This window comes from Microtus oregoni, unplaced genomic scaffold (genome assembly GCF_018167655.1).
Source record: "Microtus oregoni isolate MIOR12 unplaced genomic scaffold, Mior012 000113F_ref0000058, whole genome shotgun sequence".
Classification (NCBI taxonomy): Eukaryota; Metazoa; Chordata; class Mammalia; order Rodentia; family Cricetidae; genus Microtus; species Microtus oregoni.
Genome location: NW_024544742.1, coordinates 2,885,988 through 2,905,274, shown reverse-complemented (window position 1 = coordinate 2,905,274; position 19,287 = coordinate 2,885,988). Strand labels below are relative to the sequence as shown.

Below are 19,287 nucleotides of genomic sequence, written 5' to 3'. Positions count from 1 at the left end.
GCCATATTGGATGCCTGGTTACCAGGGTTGCCTTCACTTCTGGCACAGTGGACGTTGTTGCCATCAATCTCAACTACATGGTCTACATGTTCCAGTATGACTACACCCATGGCAAGTTCAAAGGCACAGTTAAGGCTGAGAATGGGAAGCTTATCATCAACAGGAAGGCCAGCACCGTCTTCCAGGAGGGAGATCCTGCCAACATCAAATGGGGCGAAGCCGGTGCCGAGTATGTTGTGGAGTCAACTGGTGTCTTCACCACCATGGAGAAAGCTGGGGCCCACATGATGGGTGGGGCCAAACAGGTTATCATCTCCACCTTCCGCGAATGCCCCCATGTTTGTGATGGGTGTGAACTATGACATGTATGACAATTCCCTCAAGATTGTCAGCAATGCTTCCTGCACCACCAACTCCTTAGCTGCCATGGCCAAGGTCATCCATGACAACTTTGGCATCGTGGAGGGACTCATGATCACAGTCCATGCCATCACAGCCATGCAGAAGACTGTGAATGGCCCCTCTAGCAAGATGTGGTGAGATGGCCGTGGTGCTGCCCAGAGCATCATCCCTGCATCCACTGGAGCTGCCAAGGCTGTGGGCAAAGTCATCCCAGAGCTGAACTGGAAGCTCACAGGCATGGCCTTCCATGTTCCTACCCCCAATGTGTCCGTTGTGGATCTGACATGCCGCCTGGAGAAAGCTGCCAAGTATGACGACATCAAGAAGGTGGTGAAGCAGGCATCTGGGGGTACACTAAAGGGCATCCTGGGCTAGGCTGAAAACCAAGTTGTCTCCTGTGACTTTAACAGTGACTCCCACTCTTTCACCTTCGATGCTGGGGCTGGCATTGCTCTCAATGACAACTCTGTAAAGCTCATTTCCTGGTACCACAATGAATTTGGCTACAGCAACAGGGTGGTGGACCTCATGGCCTACATGGCCTCCAAGGAATAAGAAGCCTGCCCAGGAACCCCATCCCAGCAAGGACACAGCAAAAGAGAGGCGCCCTCGGTTGCTGAGCAGTCTCTATCCTAACTCAACCCTTGACACTGAGCATCTTCGTCAGTTTCCATCCCAGACCCCCAGAATAGCAGGAGGAGCTTAGGAAGCCCTACTCTCTTGAATACCATCAATAAAGTTAACTACACCTGTCAAAGAAAATAAAAAAGAAACCCAAGTATTCAAAAAAAAAATCAACCACAATGCTCAAACAGGCTCCATCCTAAAGATGCAGGGATAATTCAAAATACATAAATAAACATAAAGGCACAGAAATAGTGGTGTACACCGTTAATCCCAGCACTGGGGAGGCAGAGGCAGGCAGATCTCTGAGCTCAGTGTAGGGGAAGCCCAGCGCGCTAACCCCTCCCGCCTGTCTCGGCTGAGTTTCCCAGCATTCGAGCTTGGTTGGCAGCAGTACAGCCCCGGCTGAATGAGCACAACCCTGCTGCAGTTCTAGCCAGCTGTTACCGCCAGCGCTGCAGTAAGGTAGGCGCACCACAGGGCACGTGACTCCATCCAAGCGAGCTCCCCCCAATCACTCTAACCTCTCAGGCAGCGCCATCCACGCTCCCACTGCTGTTTACAGCCATACTCTAATTCACATAGCACATTGTCTGTGGTTTAACTTCCAGTTTTGAGCCAGATCTCCTAGAAACACTCAGAGGCTAGTTACAATTTTCTTAGGCCAAATGTTATTATGGGAATTTTACCATCATTTGCTTTCACAGGACCCCCTAAGAAGAACGTCGCCCCCATGTCAGCTTAAAGCCCTATTACAGGACGACATCCCCTCTCCCAGCGGAGTTTACCCTCAGGTTTAGGGACATCATTTAGTGGTTGATACGGGTTGAGGGGATTCTTGTATATTGATATACTGAATATTAAATGTGAGTATGCTTCTACCTCTATTTCTTGTATAAGAGTATGCTTATACCTGTTTATATTGTATTAATATATTTACCATATCGCAATATACATTTCTACCTCTGATATTATTTATGTAATGACACTGTTTACAGTTGGAGATCATTGTCCTCATATATTGCACAGTTGTTTATTCTCTTAGTCTTCAAGCTAGATAGGTATTGAAAATTATATCTTTGTCATATTTATATTAGGATAATCAGGTTCTTTAGATACATAGAGATATTTAGTATAGATAGTATAATCTTCAACTTCTTCGAAGAGCTGTAGAAAATGGCCTTTAATCTAACCTAGGAATTCCGTGCCAATGAGACACAGTCACTCCTGGCAACACCGCTCTACTCCTGAGAGAACGTTGAGCACCAAAGACACTCCACTGGGAGCTTGTCTTCTTCTTCGCACAACTGGCCTTCAGGCAAAAGAAAAGCCCACACCTCAACTACTGACAAAGATACAAAATATCCGTAAGTGGATAAAACAGGATTGTCCTATCTTGCCAAGACAGGGTAGGATAGTTCTAAAAAAAGTTTCTTGCCTTTGATAACGATCTGCCAGTTATGTTAGGCCTTAGCCAAAGTTGGTTGACTCAACATTGCTAATGAGAGGTTGGGTGATTGCACAGGCAGTCAGCTGTCTCTGTCATTTGTTCCACATTTTGGAAATTTCTCGTTTGTTCTTCCTGTTTGCTTAAGTAATATTACTTCCCCTCTCAGATCTTTGACGGAGTTGAAGATTAGATAATTGCAATTACTCTCTACATTATTTAGATTCCTTGAAATAGAATGTTTAGTAAAACTTTTGTTACAGGTTTCTTGCTCAATATTGTTTGTTATTTGTAATTTTATATTTATTATTTGTTCTTATTGTATATAGTTGTATTTGGTTTGGTTCTGTCTTATTTAGACAAAAGGGGGAGATGTGGGGGAAGGCAAGCCAATCACCTTGTTTGAAGGGCAGGATCCCCTTAGGCTAATATTTACTTATAAATCTTGCGGGTGTACTCCCCAGTCTTCCCTTCTGTTTCCTGCTCTTTGTTGGAACCTTGGTTTTGTTAGCTATCCTCTTCTTCCCCTTAATAAAGCTGATATTAAAGCTAGCCTGATTAATCCTATTTGCCGGTCGTTTACACCCCATCAGTTCAGAGCCAGTATTATCTACAGAGAAAGTCCAAGACAGGCTCCAAAGCCACACTGTCTTGAAAACTATTTCAAAAAACTGTCTCAAAAAATCAAAAATAAATAAAATGAAAATTAACTGAAAGAAAAAAACACATAATCAAATCGTTAGATTAAGAAATACTCGATCTGGGCGCTGTGTCCGAGTACTCGGGGCTCCCGGGCGGGCAGCAGTTCCTTTGTTTCTGTGGCCTGCCTGCACCAAGCGGGGTAGGCGCTTTGTTTGCAAGCTGCCCAACCAGCAGGGAGGCCTGATCTTTCGGCGCCAGGAGACCCAGCATTGGGGTGAGTTTCTGGCCCACGTCGCCAGCCTGGGACGGGGAGCTCGGGGGTTCCTTGGCCCCCTGTCCTTCTTGGGCTCTCTGCAGGGCCTCTACTCCCTGGGTGCTGCCTCTTTCTTCCTGGCCCACCCAGCTTCCGTCCAGAGCCCTCCCCACTTCGGCCCCACCGCCCTCTTTTGGCGTGTGGCATCGCCCAGCCCAGCCTATCTGGGCGCTGGGTCCGAGTTCTCGGGGCTCCCGGGCGGGCAGCAGTTCCTTTGTTTCTGTGGCCTGCCTGCACCAAGCTGGGTAGGTGCTTTGTTTGCGAGCTGCCCAACCAGCACAGAGGCCTGATCTCTCTGCGCCAGGAAAGCCAACATTGGGGAGAGCCAGCGTTTGGTAGGCAAGGAGACCTGATCCGGTAAAAGAAGATCCATAGGGAGCATTTGGAAGAAGAGATGGGCCGACGTCAAGGCAAGAATTCGCCCAACAAGCTGAAAAGCAACATGAAGCCACCAGAAACAAGCGACCTCACAATGGGAGGACAAGAACCCCTTAATCAAGAAGGAGAAAAGATTGACTTCATGCAAGTGATTGACACCCTTAAACAGCATGTAAAAAACGCCCTTATAGAAATGGATGAGAAATATAACAGAAAGTTTGAAGAATTGAATAAATCAGTGAATGATACCCTAGAAAACCAAGGAAAAACAATCAAACAGATAATGGAAACAGTGCAAGACCTGAAAACTGAAATGGAGGCAAAGAAGAAAACACAAACAGAGGGCCGGCTGGACATGGAAAATCTAGGTAAACGAATAGAGACTACAGAAACAAGCATAACCAGCAGAATACAAGAGATAGAAGAAAGACTCTCGGATTCTGAAGATACCATAGAGAAAATAAACACAGTGATCAAAGAAAACAGCAAGTCCAACAAACGCTCATCACAAAACATTCAGGAAATATGGGACACAATAAAAAGCCCAAACCTAAGAATAATAGGAGTAGAAGAAGGAGAAGAAGGGCAGCTCAATGGTCCAGAAAATATATTTAATAAAATTATAGAAGAAAACTTTCCCAACCTAAAGAAAGATATACCTATGAAGGTTCAAGAAGCATACAGAACACCGAATAGGCTGGATCAAAAAAAACCATCCCCTCGCCATATAATTATCAAAACACAAAGCATACAGAATAAGGAAAGAATATTAAGAGCTGCAAAGGAAAAAGGCCAAATTACTTATAAAGGTAAACCTATCAGACTTACACCTGACTTCTCCATGGAAACCATGAAAGCCAGAAGGTCCTGGATAGATGTACTGCAGAAACTGAGAGACCATGGGTGCAAGCCCAGATTACAATACCCAGCCAAGCTTTCATTCACTATAAATGGAGAAAATAAAATTTTCCAGGATAAAAACAAATTTACACAATACATAGCCACAAACCCAGCCTTACAGAAAGTAATTGAAGGAAAATCACTAACCATGGAGTCCAACAATGACCACAACAACTCAGACATCTAGAGACCCTTCACCAACACAAATCAAAGAAGGGAAACACACAAACTCTACGACTAAAAAAAAAAATGACCGCAGTTAACAACCACTGGTCATTAATATCACTTAATATCAATGGACTCAACTCACCTATAAAAAGGCACAGGCTAAGAGATTGGATAAGAAAACAGGATCCAACATTCTGCTGTTTACAAGAAGCACACCTCAACCACAAAGACAGGCACCTACTCAGAGTAAAGGGCTGGGAAAAGGCCTATCAAGCAAATGGACCTAAGAAACAGGCAGGTGTGGCCATACTAATCTCTAACAAAGTTGACATCAAACTTAAATCAATCAGAAGAGATGTCAAAAAGCATTTGACAAAATTCAACATCCATTTATGTTAAAAGTCTTGGAGAGATTAGGGATACAAGGGTCATACCTAAATATAATAAAAGCTATATACAGCAAGCCGACAGCTAACATCAAATTAAACGGAGAGAAACTCAAAGCCATCCCACTTAACTCAGGAACACGACAAGGCTGTCCACTCTCCCCATACCTCTTCAATATAGTGCTTGAAGTTCTAGCAATAGCAATAAGACAACATAATGGAATCAAGGGGATTCGAATTGGAAAGGAAGAAGTTAAACTTTCGTTATTTGCAGATGATATGATAGTGTACATAAGCGACCCCAAAAACTCCACCAAAGAACTCCTACAGCTGATAAACAGCTTTAGTAATGTGGCAGGATACAAGATCAACTCCAAAAAATCAGTCGCCCTCTTATACACAAAGGATATGGAAGCAGAGAGGGAAATCAGAGAAGCTTCACCATTCACAATAGCCAAAAACAGCATAAAATATCTTGGGGTACATCTAACCAAGGAAGTGAAAGATCTATTTGACAAGAACTTTAAGGCATTGAAGAAAGAAATTGAAGAGGATACCAAAAAATGGATGGACCTCCCTTGCTCTTGGATTGGTAGGATCAACATAGTAAAAATGGCAATTCTACCAAAGGCTATTTATAGATTCAATGCAATCCCCATCAAGATCCCATCAAAATTCTTCACAGATCTGGAGAGGACAATAATCAACTTTATATGGAAAAACAAAAAACCCAGGATAGCCAAAACAATCCTATACAATAAAGGATCTTCTGGAGGCATTACCATCCCTGACTTCAAACTCTATTACAGAGCTACAGTAATGAAAACAGTGTGGTACTGGCATAAAAACAGAGAAGTCGACCAATGGAATCGTATAGAAGACCCGGATTTTATCCAACAAACCTATGAACACCTGATTTTCGATAAAGGAGCTAAAAGTATAAAATGGAAGAAAGAAAGCATCTTCAACAAATGGTGCTGGCACAACTGGATGTCATCTTGTAGAAGAATGAAAATAGACCCTTATCTATCACCATGCACAAAACTCAAGTCCAAATGGATTAAAGACCTCAATATCAGCCCGAACACACTGAACCTGATAGAAGAGAAAGTGGGAAGTACCCTACAGGAGCTGGGCACAGGAGATCGCTTCCTATGTATAACCCCAGAAGCACAGACATTAAGGGCAACATTGAATAATTGGGACCTACTTAAACTGAGAAGCTTCTGTAAAGCAAAGGACATAGTCAATAAGACACAAAGGCAACCTACTGATTGGGAGAAGATCTTCACCAACCCCACAACAGACAAAGGTCTGATCTCCAAAATATATAAGGAACTCAAGAAACTAGACTTTAAAATGCTAATTAACCCAATTAAAAAATGGGGCACTGAACTGAACAGAGAATTCTCAGCAGAGGAAGTTCAAATGGCCAAAAGACACTTAAAGTCGTGCTCAACTTCCTTAGCAATCAGGGAAATGCAAATCAAAACAACTTTGAGATATCATCTTACACCTGTCAGAATGGCTAAAGTCAAAAACACCAAGGATAACCTTTGCTGGAGAGGCTGTGGAGGAACGGGTACCCTCATCCATTGCTGGTGGGAATGCCATCTTGTGCAACCACTGTGGAAGTCAGTGTTTCGGTTTCTCAGGAAATTCGGGATCAACTTACCCCTGGACCCAGCAATACCACTCCTGGGAATATACCCAAGAGATGCTCTATCATATGACAAAAGCATTTGTTCAACTATGTTCAAAGCTGTATTATTTGTAATAGCCAGAACCTGGAAACAACCTAGATGCCCTTCAATGGAAGAATGGATGAAGAAAGTATGGAATATATACACGCTAGAGTACTACGCTGCGGTAAAAAACAATGACTTCTCGAATTTTGCAGGCAAATGGATGGAAATAGAAAACACTATCCTGAGTGAGGTGTCCCAGACCCAAAAAGATGAACATGGGATTTACTCGCTCATAATTGGTTTCTAGCCATAAATTAGCGCCACGGAGTCTACAATAGGTGAACCTAAAGAAGCTAAGTAAGAAGAACCTTCATCTGGTGATGGATGGAGACAGAGACAGACCCACACTGGAGCACTGGACTGAGCTCCCAAGGTCCCAATGAGGAGCAGAAGGAGGGAGAACATGAGCAAAGAAGTCGGGACCACGAGGCGTGCACCCACCCACTGAGACAGTGGAGCTGATCTACTGGGAGCTCACCAAGGCCAGCTGGACTGTGACCGAAAAAGCATGGGATAAAACCGGACTCTCTGAACATGGCGAACAATGAGGGCTGATGAGACGCCAAGGACAATGGCACGGGGTTTTGATCCTACTTAATGTGCTGGCTTTGTGGAAGCCTAGCCAGTTTGGATGTTCACCTTCCTAGATATGGACGGAGGGGGGAGGACCTAGGACTTACCACAGGGCAGGGAACCTGGACTGCTCTGTGGACTGGAGAGGGAGGGGGAGAGGAGTGGGGGGAGGGGTAGAAGGGTGGGAGGAGGGGGAGAAGGGTGGGAGGAGGGGGAGGGAAATGGGAGGCTGGGAGGAGGTGGAAACTTGTTTTTTGTTTATGTTTTTTTTTCTTCTTTTCTTAATAAAAAAAATTATTTAAAAAAAAAAAAAAAAAAAAAAAACAGAGAAAGCTCACATTGGAGACTTAACAGCCCACCTGAAAGCTCTAGAAAAAAAAGAAGCAGACTCACCTAGGAGGAGTAGAAGACTGGAAATAATCAAACTGAGGGCTGAAATCAACAAAATAGAAACACAGAAAACAATAAAAGGAATCAATGAAACAAAAAGCTGGTTCCTGGAGAAAATCAACAAGATTGACAAACCACTACCCAAGCTAATCAAACGGCAGAGAGAGAATTTGCAAATTAATAAGATCAGAAATGAAAAGGGGGACATAACCACAGACACAGAGGAAATTCAGAGAATCATTAGATCTTACTACAAAAGCCTATATGCCACAAAATTGGAAAATGTAAAGGAAATGGATACTTTTTTAGATAAATATCATATACCAAAATTAAATCAGGACCTGGTGAACAATCTAAATAGACCTGTTAGTCGCGAAGAATTAGAAGAGGTTATCAAAAACCTCCCTACCAAAAAAAGCCCAGGACCAGATGGTTTCAATGCGGAATTCTACCAGAACTTCCAAGAAGATCTAATACCTATACTCCTTAATGTATTCCACAATATAGAAACAGAAGGGTCATTACCAAACTCCTTTTATGAAGCCACAATTACTCTGATACCAAAACCACTCAAAGACTCAACCAGGAAAGAGAACTACAGGCCAATCTCACTCATGAATATCAATGCAAAAATCCTCAACAAAATACTGGCAAATCGAATTCAAGAACACATCCGAAAAATTATCCATTATGATCAAGTAGGCTTCATTCCTGAGATGCAGGGCTGGTTCAACATACGAAAATCTATCAATGTAATCCAGCATATAAATAAACTGAAAGAAAAAAACCATATGATCATTTCATTAGATGCTGAAAAAGCATTTGACAAAATTCAACATCCATTTATGTTAAAAGTCTTGGAGAGATTAGGGATACAAGGGTCATACCTAAATATAATAAAAGCTATATACAGCAAGCCGACAGCTAACATCAAATTAAACGGAGAGAAACTCAAAGCCATCCCGCTTAAATCAGGAACACAACAAGGCTGTCCACTTTCACCATACCTCTTCAATATAGTGCTTGAAGTTCTAGCAATAGCAATAAGACAACATAATGGAATCAAGGGGATTCGAATTGGAAAGGAAGAAGTTAAACTTTCGTTATTTGCAGATGATATGATAGTGTACATAAGCAACCCCCAAAACTCCACCAAAGAACTTTTACAGCTGATAAACAGCTTTAGTAATGTGGCAGGATACAAGATCAACTCCAAATAATCAGTCGCCCTCTTATACACAAAGGATATGGAAGCAGAGAGGGAAATCAGAGAAGCTTCACCATTCACAATAGCCAAAAACAGCATAAAATATCTTGGGGTAAATCTAACCAAGGAAGTGAAAGATCTATTTGACAAGAACTTTAAGGCATTGAAGAAAGAAATTGAAGAGGATACCAAAAAACGGATGGACATCCCTTGCTCTTGGATTGGGAGGATCAACATAGTAAAAATGGCAATTCTACCAAAGGCAATTTATAGATTCAATGGAATCCCCATCAAGATCCCATCAAAATTCTTCACAGATGTGGAGAGGACAATAATCAACTTTATATGGAAAAACAAAAAACCCAGGATAGCCAAAACAATCCTATACAATAAAGGATCTTCTGGAGGCATTACCATCCCTGACTTCAAACTCTATTACAGAGCTACAGTAATGAAAACAGTGTGGTACTGGCATAAAAACAGAGAAGTCGACCAATGGAATCGTATAGAAGACCTGGATTTTATCCCACAAACCTATGAACACCTCGTTTTTGATAAAGGAGCTAAAAGTATACAATGGAAGAAAGAAAGCATCTTCAACAAATGGTGCTGGCACAACTGGATGTCATCCTGTAGAAGAATAAAAATAGACCCTTATCTATCACCGTGCACAAAACTTAAGTCCAAATGGATTAAAGACCTCAATATCAGCCCGAACACACTGAACCTGATAGAAGAGAAAGTGGGAAGTACCCTACAGGAGATGGGCACAGGAGATCGCTTCCTATGTATAACCCCAGAAGCACAGACATTAAGGGCAACATTGAATAATTGGGACCTACTTAAACTGAGAAGCTTCTGTAAAGCAAAGGACATAGTCACTAAGACACAAAGGCAACCTACTGACTGGGAGAAGATCTTCACCAACCCCACAACAGACAAAGGTCTGATCTCCAAAATATATAGAGAACTCAAGAAACTAGACTTTAAAATGCTAATTAACCCAATTAAAAAATGGGGCACTGAACTGAACAGAGAATTCTCAGCAGAGGAAGTTCAAATGGCCAAAAGACATTTAAAGTCGTGCTCAACTTCCTTAGCAATCAGGGAAATGCAAATCAAAACAACTTTGAGATATCATCTTACACCTGTCAGAATGGCTAAAGTCAAAAACACCAAGGATAACCTTTGCTGGAGAGGCTGTGGAGGAACGGGTACCCTCATCCATTGCTGGTGGGATTGCAATCTTGTGCAACCACTGTGGAAGTCAGTGTTTCGGTTTCTCAGGAAATTCGGGATCAACTTACCCTTGGACCCAGCAATACCACTCCTGGGAATATACCCAAGAGATGCTCTATCATATGACAAAAGCATTTGTTCAACTATGTTCATAGCAGTATTATTTGTAATAGCCAGAACATGGAAACAACCTAGATGCCCTTCAATGGAAGAATGGATGAAGTAAGTATGGAATATATACACGCTAGAGTACTACGCTGCTGTAAAAAACAATGACTTCTCGAATTTTGCATGCAAATGGACGGAAATAGAAAACACTATCCTGAGTGAGGTGTCCCAGTCCCAAAAAGATGAACATGGGATGTACTCACTCATAATTGGTTTCTAGCCATAAATAAGGGCCACAGAGTCTACAATAGGTGAACCTAAAGAAGCTAATTAAGAAGGTGAACCCAAGGAAAAACATATAGTTATCCTCTTGGCTAAGGGAATTAAACCAAATTGCCGGGGAGAAAATTAGGATCTTGGGGGTGGGGTGGGATGGGGGTAAGGGGAGATGGGGAGAGAAAAGGTAGAAGGGAAGGAGGGGGGACTTGGGGAATCAGGAGAATTGGGATAAAGGAAAGGTGGATAGGGGAGCACGGAACCACAATTCTTAGTTAAGGGAGCCACTTTAGGGTGGGCAAGAGATTTGACCCTAGAGGGGCTCCCAAGTGCCCAAGATGAGGTTCCCAGTTAGTTCCTTGGGCAGCTGAGGATTGGGAATCTGAAATGACCCTATCCTAGAGCAATATGGACGAATATCTTGCATATCATCATAGAACCTTCATCTGGTGATGGATAGAGATAGAGACAGAGACGCACACATGAGCACTGGACTGAACTCCCAAGGTCCCAATGAGGAGCAGAAGGAGGGAGAACGTGAGCAAAGAAGTCGGGGCCACGAGGCGTGCACCCACCCACTGAGACAGTGGAGCTGATCTACTGGGAGGTCACCAAGGCCAGCTGGACTGTGACTGAAAAAGCATGGGATAAAACCGGACTCTCTGAACATGGCGAACAATGAGGGCTGATGAGACGCCAAGGACAATGGCAGGGGGTTTTGATCCTACTTAATGAGCTGGCTTTGTGGAAGCCTAGCCAGTTTGGATGTTCACCTTCCTAGATATGGACGGAGGGGGGAGGACCTAGGACTTACCACAGGGCAGGGAACCCGGACTGCTCTGTGGACTGGAGAGGGAGGGGGAGAGGAGTGGGGGGAGGGGGAGAAGGGTGGGAGGAGGGGGAGGGTAATGGGAGGCTGGGAGGAGGTGGAAACTTGTTTTTTGTTTATGTTTTTTTTTCTTCTTTTCTTAATAAAAAAAAAATCAAAAAAAAAAAAAAAGAAATACTCTCTGTTGACTGTGACTGAAAAAGCATGGGATAAAACCGGACTCTCTGAACATGGCGAACAATGAGGACTGATGAGAAGCCAAGGACAATGGCACGGGGTTTTGACCCTACTTCATGTTTTGGCTTTGTGGGAGCCTAGTCAGTTTGGATGTTCACCTTCCTAGACATGGACGGAGGAGGGCGGACCTTGGACTTTCCACAGGGCAGGGAACCCTGACTGCTCTTTGGACTAGAGAGGGAGGGGGAGAGGAGTTTGGGGGAGGGGGAGGGAAATGGGAGGCTGGGAGGAGGCGGGTACTTTTTTTTTTCCTTTTCTCAATAAAAAAAAATAAATAAAGAAAGAAAGAAAGAAAGAAAGAAAGAAAGAAAGAAAGAAAGAAAGAAAGAAAGAAAGAAAGAAAGAAAGAAAGAAAGAAAGAAAGAAAGAAATAGTCTCTGGCAAAATCCAAGATATCTTCATGATAAAAGTCCTAGAGGGATTAGGGATATCTCAACATAACAAAGGCAGTTTCCGGAAAGATTATAGCCAACAGCATCTTGAATGGAGAGAAATGAAACTCTAGACTTCACTAGAATGAGGAACAAGACAAGGTTGTCCACTCTCCACATCTATTCAAAATTTGATGTCTTAGCTAGAGTAATAAGACAACAGGAGATCAAAGGGTTAAAAATTGAAAAGGAAGAAGTTAAAATATATTTATTTACAAATAATATGGTAACATACACAAGTTACCGAAGACTAATTCCACCAGGAAATTTCTATAGATGATAACACTTTCAGCAAAGGATCTGCACACAAAATTAACTCACAAATATCAGGAGCCTTCCTATATTCAAATGACAAGCAGTCTGAGAAAGAAATTAGGGAAAAAAACATCTTTTATAAAAGCTTCAAACATAAATAACCTGGGTATTTTGAACTAAGCAAATAAAAGACCTGTATGAAAACTTAAAAGTCATGAAGAAATAAACTGAAGAAGACACCACCAGTACACTGAAAAACCTGTCTGTGCTCATGGATCAGTAGGATAAAATAGTAAAAATGGCCATGCTACTAAAAGCTATCTACAGAACCAACGCCACTTTCATCAAAATCCCAACACAATTCTTAACAAATCTTGAAAGGTCAGTCAAACTGTAGAAGACTGAAAATAGATTTATAATTATTACCCTGAAAAAAACACTTCAAATAGATGAAAGACCCCAACATAAAACCACTTACACTGAACCACATAGAAGAGAAAATGACAACAGTCTTGAACGCACTGACATAGAAATAGACAAGAATAGTACAGGCAGTAAGATCAATAACTAAGGGACTGGAGAGATGGATCAGAGGTTAAGAGCATTGCCTGCTCTTTCAAAGGTCCTGAGTTCAATTTCCAGCAACCACATGGTGGCTCACAGCCACCTGTAATTGGGTCTGGTGCCCACCTGTAATGGGGTCTGGTGCCCTCTTCTGGCCTGCAGACAGAATATTGTATACATAATAAATAAATATTTAAAAGATCAATAACTAATAAGTAGGATCTCATGAATTGAAGATGTTTCCGCAAGGCAAAGGACACATTATTCAAAGTGGCAGCCTACAGAATGGGAAAAGATGTTTCACCAACTCCAATCCAATAGAGACCTAATATCCAAAATAAATAAAGAACTCAAGAAACTATCAAGGAAACAAACAAACAATGGGTACAGATATAAACAGAGAATTCTAAATAGAGGAAATTCAGTGACTGAGGATACTTAAATGGCCAACATCTTTCAGCAATGAGGGAAATACCAATCAAAACAATTCTGATAGTTCATTTTACATCTGACAGAATGCCTTGTGACAAGTGACAGCTCATGCTGAATAACAGAAGTGACAGTTCATCCTATGGAGAATGTAGACTGCCTAAAAGATATGATAGGGCAATGGTGGCACAAAGCTTGTGGGAGTAACACAACCAATATAACGACTTAATGTCTACTTCACAGAAACCATACCCTAACCTACCTGTGTTTTTCTTAAATATTTATTTATTATGTATACAATATTCTGTCTATGTGTATGCCTGCAGGCCAGAAGAAGGCACCAGACCCCATTACAGGTGGCTGTAAGCCACCATGTGGTTGCTGGGAATTGAACTCAGGACATTTGGAAGAGCAGGCAATGCTCTTAACCTCTGAGCCATCTTTCCAGCCCCTGTGTTTAAAAGCTCCTAAGACTAGATAGTCCAGAGGCCTAGGGCAAAACCAAGTAAGACTGGTTTATTAAAAAATAGTGAATAAATGACTCCTGATGGTATTACATTACAGATCAGTGCCTTCTTTACTCAATCATCAGAAGAGAAACTTTCCCCTGCAGCAGATGGAAACAAATACAGAGAGGCCTGTCATCAAACAGTAGGCAGAAAGTGAGTGATCTTAGAGCACTCAGCCCTAAATGATGTCTCCATCAAATTACCCCAACTCAATAGTCCAGGGAACCCCATGGAAAAGGAGGCACAAAAGAGCCAAAACGAGAATAAAGGCCTCTAAACCAACTGAGCAAAGAGACTGAGGCAACATGTACAGGGCCTACATCAGGTCCTCTATGAATATATAATGACTTCCAGGTTAAATGTTTTTATGGAATTACTACTGTGCAAAGTAGTGGTTCTCTGATTCTTGTGCCTTCTCTTGGGCTCTTTTCCTTCTGTTGAGTTGCCTTGATCAGACTCAATGTGGTTGCTTTTGTTTTATCTTGCATTTTACACTGTTATTAAAGAATTAATGAATGAATAAAACCTAGACACTATAATACCTACAGGGATTAATAACTACTCCAGGAGAGGCCTAATGTTTAGCAGTAGTTGAACAATGAATAATGGATTCTGGGCAGTGGTGGCACATGCCTTTAATTCCAGTACTTGGGAGGCAGAGGCAGGTGGATCTCTGGGAGTTCAAGGCTGGCATGGTCTACAAGGTTCGTTCCAGGAACAAAAAAAATAGATTCCACAGTTTTTTGTGTGCTTTTATTTAGCTAAAGTTTGAAGTTTGTTTTTGTACTTTGTTTCCTGGGTTTGTTGTTATACTTCCTTCCTTTTGTTTGGGAAAGAACTTAAAATTTGGGTGGATAAACAGGGAGGAAGAAATGATCTGGAAAGACTTGGGTAGAATCAAATTATAATTAAACTTAAGTTGTTTTAAATAATTAAAAATTTTAAATCATATTTAAGACATATGAAATTCTGCCTTAATAGTCATATATTTAGAAATAACTATTGGTGTCAATCAAGTCAGTATATTCATTATCTCACAGTCTTTTAGTTTGAGTGCCTAAATGTTATATTATCCAAAATCTCTCTCTCTCTCTCTCTCTCTCTCTCTCTCTCTCTCTCTCTCTCTCTCTCTCTCTCTCTCTCTCTCTCTCTCCCTCTCCGTCTGTTTTGAGACAAGAGTTCCTGGCTGTCCTGGAACTCACTCTGTACACCAAGATAGCTTTAAATCCAGATATCTGCCTGTCCCTATCTCCCAAGTTCTGGGATTAAATGTGTGTGCCACCACCACCAGCTTATTATCTACTTGGTACTATATACTTATATGTTACTGTTATAACTGTTATGCTGTGTATTTTTATTTAATGTTTCATATGTATCTGTGATATTATATATATAAAATTTAAAGAAATAATGAATAAAGTCCTTTGCTCTGTTAAAAAAAAGAAAGGAACCTAAATGTTTAATGAAGGAAATATAAAATATTTTATCTGAACAAAAAACTTGGCAGCATCTCTATAGTTGTTCCTTGCTGTCAGTTTCAGTAATTCTTCTGAGACCATCTCCTTTTGTTTGACTGGTGAACCACTATCTACTAGGGACCTTAGAAGTGCCACACTTGTCTGGAACCTAGGTAGTCTAACTGTGCACACCGTACCCTCTTTCATTCTGGTTTCTGGAGAGTACTCTTAGACTTTCTGCTACCTGCCCATCTCAGCTCCTCCTCAACCTCTACCTCTTCCATCTTCTTTGTACTCATTCACATCCTTAATAGTGTAATCCTAGTCCTTTTTCTGACTTAAAGACCTTGAAGGAACTCCAGGATTGGTTGTCACTGGAGGTCCGATAGCTTATCACCCAACCCCATCACTACAACAACTTGGACATGGTTGGGGTCTAAACCCCAACTCTAATCAGGTTTCAGAACTGAGCTGTGAAAACTGAGATCCAAGCATCATTCTTCTGGCCAATCAACTGTCAGATTGGTGTAATAGATTCAACAAAGCTCTATTCCAATAAACAACATAACTACAGATAAGCAGAGTCAGTGTAAACACAACATGAATAACAAAGACAATATGGCTTCACCTAGAACATAGCAACACTACTGTTTGGGTCTGAAAAAGTAATTTATTGGAAGCACATATATATTTGTTTATTGGTAGACATATTGGAAGCACTAGGACTTCAAAATAGCATTTATAAACATGATAAAAAAAGTTGAATGAAATAAAAATTCAAGACATGAAAATATAGATGAAGAAAAAATAGAACTGGTAAAGAAAAGGTGAACCAAAATAAAGTTCAAAATCAAAATCTTACCATGTAAGCTCAGAGGGTAAGACACATCAGTAGCATAAAAGAAAAAAACAAAGACTTTCAGGGCTTGAGATAATCTAACCAAGGAAGTGAAAGATCTATTTGACAAGAACTTTAAGGCATTGAAGAAAGAAATTGAAGAGGATACCAGAAAATGGAAGGATCTCCCTTGCTCTTGGATTGGGAGGATCAACATAGTAAAAATGGCAATTTTACCAGAGGGAATTTATAGATTTAATGCAATCCCCATCAAGGTCGCATAAAAATTCTTCAAAGATCTGGAGAGGACAATAATCAACTTTATATGGAAAAGCAAAAAACCCAGGATAGACAAAACAATCTAATACAATAAAGGAACTTCTGGAGGCATTACCATCCCTGACATCAAACTCTATTACAGAGCTATGGTATTGAAAACAGCTTGGTATTGGCATAAAAACAGAGAAGTCGACCAATGGAATCAAATAGAGGACTGGATTTTAACCCTCAATCTTATGAACACCTGATTTTCCATAAAGGAGCTAAAAGTATACAATGGAAGAAAGAAAGCATCTTCAACAAATCCAGGTGCTGGCATAACTGGATGTCAACCTGTAGAAGAATGAAAATAGACCCCTATCTATCACCATGCACAAAACTCAAGTCCAAATGGATTGAAGACCTCAATATCAATCTGTACACACTGAACCTGATAGAAGAGAAAGTGGGAAGTACTCTACAACTTATGGGCATAGGAGACCACTTCCTACGTATAATCCCAGCAGCACAGGCATTATGGGCAACATTGAATAAATGAAACTGAGAAGCTTCTAAAGCATAGACACTGTCACTAAGACACAAAGGCAACCTACTGACTGGGAGAAGATCTCACCAACCCCGCAACAGACAAAGGTCTGATCTCCAAAATATATAGAAAACTCACGAAACTAGATTTTAAAATGCGAATTAACCCAATTAAAAAATGGGGCACTGAACTGAACAGAGAATTCTCAACAGAAGAAGTTCAAATGGCCAAAAGACACTTAAGGTCATGCTCAACCACCTTAGCGATCAGGGAAATGCAAATCAAAACAACTTTGAGATATCATCTTACACCTGTCAGAATGGCTAAAATAAAAAACTCCAATGATAGCCTCTGTTGGAGAGGCTGTGGAGGAAGGGGTTCCCTCATCCATTGCTGGTGGGAATGCAATCTTGTGCAACCACTTTGGAAAGCAGTGTTTCGGTTTCTCAGGAAATTCGGGATCAACTTACCCCTGGACCCAGCAATACCACTCCTGGGAATATACCCAAGAGATGCCCTATCATATGACAAGAGCATTTGTTCAACTATGTTCATAGCAGTATTATTTGTAATAGCCAGAACCTGGAAACAACCTAGATGTCCTTCAATGGAAGAATGGATGAAGAAAGTATGGAATATATACACAGTAGAGTACTACACTGCGGTAAAAAACAATGACTTCTCGAATTTTGCATGCAAATGGATGGAAATAGAAAACACTATCCTGAGTGAGGTAACCCAGACCCAAAAAGATGAACATGGGATGTACTCACTCATAATTGGTTTCTACCCATAATTAAGGGTCACGGAGTCTACAATTGGTGATCCTAAAGAAGCTAAGTAAGAAGTTGAACCAAAGGAAAAACATATAGTTATCCTCTTCGCTATGGGAAGCAGACAAAATTCCCGGGGAGAAAATTGAGATCCTGGGGGTGGGGTGGGATGGGGGTAAGGGGAGATGGGGAGAGAAAAGGGAGAAGGGGAGAATGGGGGGAACTTGGGGAAAAAAGAAGATAGGGATGAAGGAAGGTGGATAGGGGAGCACGGAAGCACAATTCTTAGTTAAGGGAGCCACCTTAGGGTTGGCAAGAGACTTGAACCTAGAGTGGCTCCCAGGAGCCCAAGGCGAGGTCCCCAGTTAGTTTCTTGGGCAGCTGAGGATAGGGAACCTGAAATGACCCTAGCCTATAGCAATACTGACGAATATCTTGCATATCATCATAGAACCTTCATCTGGAGATGGATGGAGATAGAGATAGAGACCCACACTGGAGCACTGGACTGAGCTCCCAAGGTCCCAATGAAAAGCAGAAGGAGGGAGAACATGAGTAAAGAAGTCGGGACCAAGAGGGTTGCACCCACCCACTGAGACAGTGGAGCTGATCTATTGTGAGCTCACCAAGTCCAGCTGGACTGTGACTGAAAAAGAATGGGATAAAACCGGACTCTCTGAGCATGGCGAACAATGAGGGCTGATGAGTCGCAAAGGACAATGGCACTGGGTTTTGATCCTGCTTAATGTGCTGGCTTTGTGGGAGCCTAGCCAGTTTGGATGTTCACCTTCCTAGATATGGACAGAGGGGGGAGGACCTAGGACTTACCACAGGGAAGGGAACCCTGACTGCTCTTTGGACTGGAGAGGGAGGGGGAGAGGAGTGGGATGAGGGGGATGATGGAAGGAAGGAGAGAAGGGTGGGAGGAGGGGGAGGGAAATGGGAGGCTGGGAGGAGGTGGAAACTTTTTTTCCTTCCTTTTCTCAATAATAAAAAAATGAAAAAAAATTACACAGTATTTTCTAGCAAAATAAGGTAACTTATTATTAAAAGTTCCAATCTAACATAGCAATCATAGGTTTTTGGAACTGATACAGTAATAAATTTTTTTCCAAATTTTTCACACTTCCTTCTTCAAAGACTATAAGAAAAACTTCTTCCAATTACTAAATTCTTTATACTTTTTCCACCATTATTCCTTCCAAAATTGCTTCAATAGATGGTTTTGTAATATAAAATCATCTATATCTTTACTACATAAATATATGGATATCTTTTAAAAAAAGAATTCCTGACCAGATATCTAAATAAAATAGCTTACTGAAATTGTAGTAATAAAAATCTGTTACTCAAGTCACT

The 19,287-nt window shown here is 41.4% G+C and overlaps 1 protein-coding gene across 1 annotated transcript in view; it reads right to left on the bottom strand.

Annotated features, from left to right (window-relative positions):
* LOC121443862 (probable ubiquitin carboxyl-terminal hydrolase FAF-X) overlaps positions 1 to 19,287 on the bottom strand; it is a gene marked incomplete at its 3' end in the record, with an annotated part of 122,774 nt that overhangs the window by 70,842 nt on the left and 32,645 nt on the right. The gene's annotated exons all lie outside the window — the stretch shown is intronic.